The sequence below is a fragment of the Amblyomma americanum genome, chromosome 10 (genome assembly GCF_052857255.1).
Source record: "Amblyomma americanum isolate KBUSLIRL-KWMA chromosome 10, ASM5285725v1, whole genome shotgun sequence".
In the NCBI taxonomy this organism is placed as follows: Eukaryota; Metazoa; Arthropoda; class Arachnida; order Ixodida; family Ixodidae; genus Amblyomma; species Amblyomma americanum.
In genome coordinates, this window is record NC_135506.1 from 120,584,643 (window position 1) to 120,593,151 (window position 8,509).

Consider the following 8,509-nt stretch of genomic DNA (forward strand, 5'->3'; position numbering starts at 1 on the left):
AAAACCAATGATCTCACTGTCCAGCAAGATACTGAATTGGTAATGAACTGTCCCACCATTCCATGATGCTACTTTTCACCCAATGAAACCCGTAGGCACTTAACCTAGCTGGAAGTAAAGCCAATCATTTACTAAAACGTTCATGATCATATGGTGACCGCAGCGGTGGCTCAGTGGTTTGAACGTCGGCCTCACAAGAGAGAGGTGCGAGGTTCGATTCTGACTGCCGCAGTGTACTCAACGGTGAAACGATGAGTACAAGCTTTCCCCTGAACAGGTACCAGGCTAAAATTGTGTCAAATGCTGTGAAAAAGGATATGTAACTCCACTAGCGCAAAAAAGAATACTTGCGTTACGGCGCCTTTTGGCCAAAGCTGGCTTTACGCCCATGAAGTTCATCGCCTTGTGGTGCTAGAGGAATTCCATTAAATTTCCTACAGCGTAATACCTAGTACAAGTAGGATATATTATGTTTCATTCTTACTAAAATGCTAAACGATAGGGAAATAGCTATGGTTGTTATTCACGAATCTTATTGCGCGCGCAAAGCATTTCAGCACTACTTCTTCGAATCTATGGCGCGCAATGTATTCTATGATACAATCTCCCCGAACCTATTCAACATCATCGATATGAACTGGTCTTTCCACACCTCACACTGGTTTCGCTTGTTATGCTAATGCGAAGGACGATCACTAATATTCAGCACGGATTTAAACACACTGCTGGATTCATGCTTTGTCAGTGGTATACTTTATGATATACTGGTAGATTTTGTCATGGGTATATGTTATGGTGGGGTCTCCGACCCCGACTTTTGAAATGAAAATTACCTTGTGCCATGGCGGTCTTTTGCCAAAGCTGTCCTTGCGCCATAAAAATTCATCTTCATCACCATCATCACTTTATGATATTGCATCTCCACGAATCGCCGCCTTCCCTTAATCTCTCTTTCTAAGCAGGGTATGCCATTTAAGACTCTCTGTAATTTCTAAAAACAGGCTTTTAGAGTTAAAAGAGCGATAATCGGTATATTTGGAGCACTTTGTTTCAGGGTAAAGCCCAAATTTACTCTCTCGCGCCAGAGAAATTTCTAAACGTTGAGTTTCTAAACCCGGATAAACAATGCAGGTTTTACATTCAAGAAAGCTGAGGGCGTCACACAAGAATCTGAGGATATCTGGCGTTTATAACGGAGCAGCGTCTTTGATCAGCTCGTCAACTAAAACCTCTTTTAATGCTCGCTGTTCATGAGGCTGCCAAATGTGAGGATAACTTTGAAAAGTGAAATTTAGAAGCTGGAGGCCATAAAATTGGTATCGATCAGTCGTTTTAGTGACATCCTTGTATTAAGGGCTGCCCACGCTGACAACGCTCTGCTTCAAAGTTTCTCCGAGTTTAAGAGGACCGCTGTACCGTTGAATGTGTGAATACAGACATGGAGGTGCTGAACAAACCGGAAAGTGCTGCGTAGTAGATTGGTGACGCATGCGCGAATTATGAACAGATTCGGGAAAAAACATACTTGGTTAGCAGTGTGTTTTTACCGGCATGCTATTTCCATTTTATATACGAAATAACTAACAAAAAGCAAGCCATTTCATGTGCAGAAGAATAACAAGCGATTATAGTAAATTGTATTTTTCTACAGGAAAAGGCACTGTCGTCGAGCAATGTTATCGAACAAGAGCATTACTTGTGCGACCGTCATGACACCCATTGTTAAACTTCTATCTCTTGTCTCCAAGTTGACTTCTCTTTGTTCCACTATTTTTTGCCATGATTTTTTGCGCGACAAACTCATTCTACTTGCCAAATTTATTTTTTCTGTAATAGATCATGCTCTCAAGGTTTTGTTTTCACTATGCAGGAGACGTCCTTTCTTGCATACCGTTTTACATCGAGCCCCCTAAAAGTTCAATCATTTTCCCGACAAAAACTGTCGCAACTTGTTTTCCCATTCACTTTAGGAACTCTGTAGCTAACCTTGTATATAACTGGCTGTGTATTGTTTCTTCTCTGTTTAACTGCAACCACTCCATTCTTGCATGCCAATGACCCTGAAAGAGTAATAGACAAATAAATAATGGATAGGCCACTAAGATATCTGCGGCGCCGTGCAATCGTTCCTTCAGCCACGTTTTTAAAGGAGGCTAGGCGCTTCTTGCCGTTGGGCCATCTTTTAAATGAATACCTGCTTGATGGCGACGATCAAAGGACACCTGGACACCAAGGCATCAAAAAACAAATCTTATTTGCCCTTTTGTGTCAGAGCAAGCTCTATGAAAGCTGGCGATACGATTACAATATTTATGTTTGATGTCATTTCCGTACTCAAGTATTGTTTCTATATGAAGAAAGCATGTTTTTCAAGTCCAAAGTTATCCTTCTATACTTCAGCATTGACTATGCTTCAATGGAGGCGACATAAAAAAAAAATGCAAGAGAACACCAGGCATAATTTCATCCGGTGCACTCCACTACGGCTTCCCTCAGAGCAAATGTGTAGGTAAGTATAGTCACGCCCATCAAGCAACAGAAATTTTGCAATGTGAAAGCGCATCCTGCTGTATGACGCATGGTTGCCCACAGTGCGTACAAATATGCACTATAAACGGAGAAGTAACATAGTTCTAGCTTTTATTCAGTAGATAGAACTTTCCGCGTTGCCCGACACATTTGAGCCACTCTTTCAGCTGCGTATATACGCAAAGAAAGCTGGCTTTAAATCGTATGTACAATTTTTTTAGAATAGTACAGACGCATGGCAGAAAATATTTCAGGCAAAAATAGTTTTATTATCTCCTTATAAACTCGTACTGTAAACAAAATTGAGCTTCAATCGCTTTTTCTTGCAATTAAAAAAACATCCTCTAAGAGTACATAACACTTGCAGATGTGCCTAGCTATAATGTCAAATGTATGCCTAATGTCACGTGACCTTCCTCCCAAAGTTTCTTTATTTTTTTTGGGGGGGGGGGGCGGACGGAGGTCACATTCACGGTTAGCCAGAAGGGAGGTCTGAACTTTACGGCAACACGGCAGCGAAAAAACTGGGAAGCTCCGATGATGTGGACACTTGACCAAATGCCACTAAGCTGCTATTAGCAGATTAACAGCAGTCAGTTTATTATTTAATTTTATTTTGAAATAATAACGCAGTGCCGCAAGAAAAAGGTAGAGGTCAGTGCTAAGTACTAAATGCCCTTCCCTTTGTAGCAGTCCGAATATGTGCAGGAGGAAGAAGGGCAGCGGTCAGGGTAAGACAGTGCGCATGCGCCGTAATTCTCTTCCCGCTTCAATGAAAATGTGCCGCCTTATTCATTAGAAAGAAGTGCATCATAAACAGATATGTCGATCGGTAAGCACGAGAGAAAAGGATACAAGGGGCGCTGATATTTTCAAGACAGTCACGTGTTTCGAGCTTTTTCGAACGCAAGCATAAATGTTTTTGACACTGCACGACGTCAGCACTGTGACTTAACTGAAGCTCTCCGACTCGGTTCCGCGGTGTATAAAACGAAGCCTGCAGCCACGACGGATTCAGTGGAAACGACGGAACGGAGGAAAAATGGCGATCATGGGGTTGCTGTGCGTCTTCTTGCTTCAAGGTGAGAATATTTTAGCGCATCTTAATGCACTGTACTGGTAGAGAAGCACGTCTTAAATTATATCAGCGAGAGCGACATTAACCCACCTTCTTCATGTGTCGTCGCTGCTTTGCTTAATTTTTACCTTGCCCCGTACTGCTTTTCCGGCCAAAAACACTAAATATAAACATGCTCAATGGGGAACATTGGCGCTGGACAAATGCCACAGGTTAGCGTATTATGCTCTCGACTACTTTATCTGCCATAGCTTACAAGTATAGAGGGGCGAAATAAATGAATAAAAATAATCGCCCCAGCTTCCACCACTTCCGTACAACCAGCTTGATCCTAGTGTAATATACAAGAGTAGGCCCGCTGGCAATTGTGATTTTGCCGACCGAAGGTGGGAAAAACAAAAAAAAGGGCCAGGAGCTGCTAAAGCGAGCCACAGCAGGGCGAGCGGTCCCGCGGAACCTCCCACGACCTCCGCTGGGAAATAGCAGGTAGCGATAGTGTATGGGGATGAGACATGAGATGCAGGAATGGGTGATTGGAATAAGGAGGAAATGGACAAAGCGCAATTTTTTCTCCGTACTCTTGATTCCTTTGAGCTCCTTCCCAGACCTCCGTAGAGGGTGAGCACTCGAATTTTTACCGACAGTGCTGCCCTCGGCCTTCAATCATACTTGCATGGCACAGAAAACGTTACCGGGTCGCCAACCGCCCAAGACAGGGTGACCTAACAGGGGCTCGACTGAGATCCCCTCCGCCAAGCCAGGTTCTGCCACCCCAATCCTCCAACGGTACTAAGATGGCAGAGTTTTGACACCACCCGTTTGGTGCTTCGGCTCTTACTTCAAGGTACTCGCTCGCAGCGGAAACCCTTTCAAGCTTTTCGAGGCGTCGCACCACCGGCGCTCGTGTTTGACATCATCATCATATTCTTCACCATCAGCCTGACTATCACACTGGAGGACAAAGGCCTCTCCCATGTCGCTCCAATTAACCCGGTCTTTAGCCAGCTGCGGCCACCGTATCCCCGCAAACTTTTTAATCTTATCCGCCCACCTAACTTTCTGCCGGCCCTTGCTAAGCTTGCCTTCTCTTGGAATCCACTCCGTTACCCTTAAGGACCAGCGGTTATCTTGCCTTCGCATTACATGCCCTGCTCAAGCCCATTTCTTCCTCTTGATTTCGACTAGGATGTCATTAACACTGGTTTGTTCCCTCACCCACTCTGCCCGCTTCCGGTCTCTTAATAGTTACATGTATTATTTTTCTTTCCATGGCCCGCTACGTCGTCGTTAACTTAAGCGGAACCCTTTTCGTTAGCCTCCACATTTCTTCCCCGTAGGTAAGTACCTGAAGGATAGTCTTCTTTGACAAAAACTGTGAAACTCCTACTTCCTGGTTGCAATGGGTTGGAATTTCATTTGATTTCCACAGATAATAAAATATAAGTCGAGGCAAAAAAAAATGAATGAAAAATAAGGAACTCTCCGCACCACTACTGTATCGTGGGTAAACAGTAAAATCGTGTGTCTGGTTAATATGTAAACGAGTCCGGTAAATAGATTGCTTTCCCTGTTGTAATCACCGTGATTTTTACCGCCGTCGCAATATCTTTAGGTTGAAAGGGCTGACAATGCAGGCGAATTATTTATCATTAATTTATTAGGTGAGTTTGTCTCCTATAAGATGGCAAAGCACGAAGAACGGGCTCTACCCATAGCTCTTTCTAGTACCACGACCAGGAAAAGGCATCAGCAAAAGCTCGCTCGGAACCCTTTTCTTCTCCTTGTTGTGATTTTCTTTCTTTTTGCTTTTTACACAAGCTGAAGAAAGAAGTAGAAAACCGCTCTTAATTCACGAGTGCATTATGTGTGAACTACGCCTATTATTAAAAAAAGCCAAAGTAAATTAACTACTTCCCACGGCCCTTAGATCCACATTCCTAAATATATGTAGGGCATCCGGTAGCTCTACCACCCAGCTGTCCCGCGCAAGAACCGGTGAGGCTGCTGCTCAAGGCACATTTTCTGTGCTCTGCTGGCACAAAAAGCTGTCATTACATTCCTTTCAGCTATTTGGAATTACTGCTTGCATGTTTCAACTCTATTCTCACTTACCGGCACTCGACTCCTTTTCAGGCATAGTAGGTTTTCGCTCTGCCGTAGAAAACTTCATGAATGCTTGTTCAAGATTCTTTCTTAAGACGTCAGTAGTATCCTTGTTGGCACTTCTTACCAGTTCTAACGCGGTAGCGTTCAAGGCACCGTTCCCCATAAAATCTGGTGCCGGCATTGTGAGCAAAGAATCACGAGCATGGCTCTGGTACGTGGTCCCCAGAGAGCAATTGAGGATGCAAGGGGAGGGGGGGGGGGGGGACCTAGGCCACATGACCTTGAGGCGTCATCACAACCTGCGCACTGGATGATGAGGAAACTGCCCATCCCGGCAGGTGGCAGTTAAATAAATCACTGGTCAATGTTCTTGCTTTATATCATAAGTATGTAAAGAAGGCTAAAGGGAAGCAATCTCGGGTTGAATCGGTCGTACAGATTAGGCTCAGAGGTTGTTGAGCAACGACTACAGGGTTTAATGTATGCGGAACATATTGTACTGTTAGCAGACAGCCAAGAACATTTGCAAACTCTGGTTAATTCTTAATATGTGTTTTTTTGCAGCACTGAATGCTTCGGCCGAAGTCGTCCATGGTTGCCCTCCAAAGTCAGTTGAAGTGGTAAGCTCCATTCACTCTAGCAGACTTGAAGACGGGGATTTTTCTACATCAAAAGTGGACTGAAAAGCGAAATAGACGGTTGAAAATCTCAATACGCAGAAGAACATTTTTTTGTTAATTCCGCTATTGCTAAAAATGAAAGCCAGTGTTCAAAGTGATAACAGCATATGCACATTACAAAAAATTGCAAAAGATAAAACGGAATCGAAAGACATCTTGTTCACAACGATAAAGCATTGTAACTGCAATGCAACGCTACCTATTTGGCTTCTCATCTTGATATCAATGTTCAGCTTAGGCAACGTTATTACATATTTTTTACGAATGGCAGTTACCATGGCAGCGCTAAAAATAAGCGCGGAATGTATCAGCAAAATACCAACGGAAAAGTTCAAGTTTCTGGCTTTACTGTACTGTTTATTGTCCTATTAGGCCGGACCGCATTCAAGTAAGTTTCGCTGCCCATTGTGTTACAGGGAACCACCGTTGAAGACTGCAATTACTACTGCGAACAGAACGGTTTAGACCAAAGGGTCATGGGATACTACTTGAACGGGACGAAATGCAAGGTGAGGTGCATAATAGAAAAATATCCCAACAGTTCACATGCGTCCTCACGAAACGGCAATACCGCCATTCTGCGGTGCTCAATGTTAAGTGAAATAATTAAATGTTCTTTGAAATACTTGAGACATAAAATTTATATCATTTTTGAACAGTGTAGAATATAAGAAGTACCTCTCCTTGAGTGCATATCACCGTTGAGATGATTAATGTAATGTCTTATATGCGTTCTGTGGACTCTCTGTGAACAAACTCTGAAGAAGAGCGCTTGTTATGGCGTGATCTGTTTATTTCGCTCCACGTTTTCTCTAGTCTGACAGAAGCGGTGGTCCTGGTTTCGAACCGTGGGCCAGAACGAATTAACCATTAACTGCGAAGTTTTCATGGAAGCTCAATCACTTTCATCTGCAGCAGTTTGGCTACGCTTTGGTGGACGCGAAAGAGTAATTAATCCATTTGACAAGCCGATAGAGTTTACCAACAATAGCAAAGGGTTTCTTGGCTTCAAAAGTTCATATACCGAAAGTGTAATTTGTTGAGCCAAAAATTATCCGCTGAGCCAAAAATCACCCGACTAAAAATTAGAGCAAACTTAACTTTCACTCAAAGCAAGCAAGAGATTTCACAGTTAACCGCATCTTTTGGATAACCCCTTTCTCACGCCCTGCAACGCTCACGAAGCAATCAATTACTCGCATAAAACTTTAGTGAAAAATCTTTAATAGGAGAGAAACCTGGCGGCCTCCCATACATTGATATAGCGAATTGTACTAGTCCATGTAAAGAAGGTTTGCTTTTTGATCTTATTATAAAGTCTATTGCCTGCTTTCTTTTTGGCAACATAAGCGAAATCTTCTCTTGCACTCAACCAAGACAGTTTCTTTCTCTGCTAGTATTCAGACACACAAGACGGCTACTGCCTAGAAATACCTGGCAACGAAGGATGCCATATGGACGGCAGCCAAGAAGTGCTAAACTTTTTTGGACGCACTTCAACCGACCGCGCCACCCAACCGACTCTGGCAACGTCCGATGCAAAAACTACCAAGAGCTCCAAAAGCACCAAAAAGCCAAAGTCGACTAAGAAACCAAAGCAGACAAAGAAGCCAAAGGAGACGAAGAAGCCAAAGCAGACAAAGAAACCAATGAGCCCAAAAAGAAAGAAACCCAAGAACAAGAAGAGCACTACGCCTTCTTTCGATTGGTGAGGGATCCTGTTAAATAAACAGCCACAACTTTCGCAAACTGAGCAACCGAGCAACATGCCCCATTTTTTCTGCAGGAAAAAGTGTGCCAGTATCAAGTGTTATCGGGAATATGATATGGGTTTAGCAAGCTGTAAGACTGCTCGGTTCAGTGCTGCTACGTCGTATGTTAGATGCCCATTAATTGTTGCGCTGATATTGAAATATTTAAGCTTCCCTTATATAGGCCTGCACTCATGAATTTTTTTGAAGAAACCACATAATTCAAGATCTCCTCCTGCTTTTCTAAGCTAGAAAATTACCAATCTGAAGAAGTCACATGATGTGCAGCATCGTTACCGTAATCAAGAAAAGTAATTTGGTATATCCAGGACGTTGGCATCCAGGTTTCAAGAAAACAGTGTTGG

General features: G+C 43.2%; 1 long non-coding RNA gene across 1 annotated transcript; it reads left to right on the plus strand.

The window, feature by feature from the left end:
• The first annotated feature begins 3,520 nt into the window (after positions 1-3,520).
• Positions 3,521-8,090, plus strand: LOC144107825 (uncharacterized). Its single transcript, XR_013309402.1, has 4 exons — positions 3,521-3,611; positions 6,278-6,333; positions 6,766-6,902; positions 7,791-8,090. It is a non-coding gene; the product is annotated as an uncharacterized LOC144107825 (long non-coding RNA).
• The last annotated feature ends 419 nt before the right edge of the window (positions 8,091-8,509 follow it).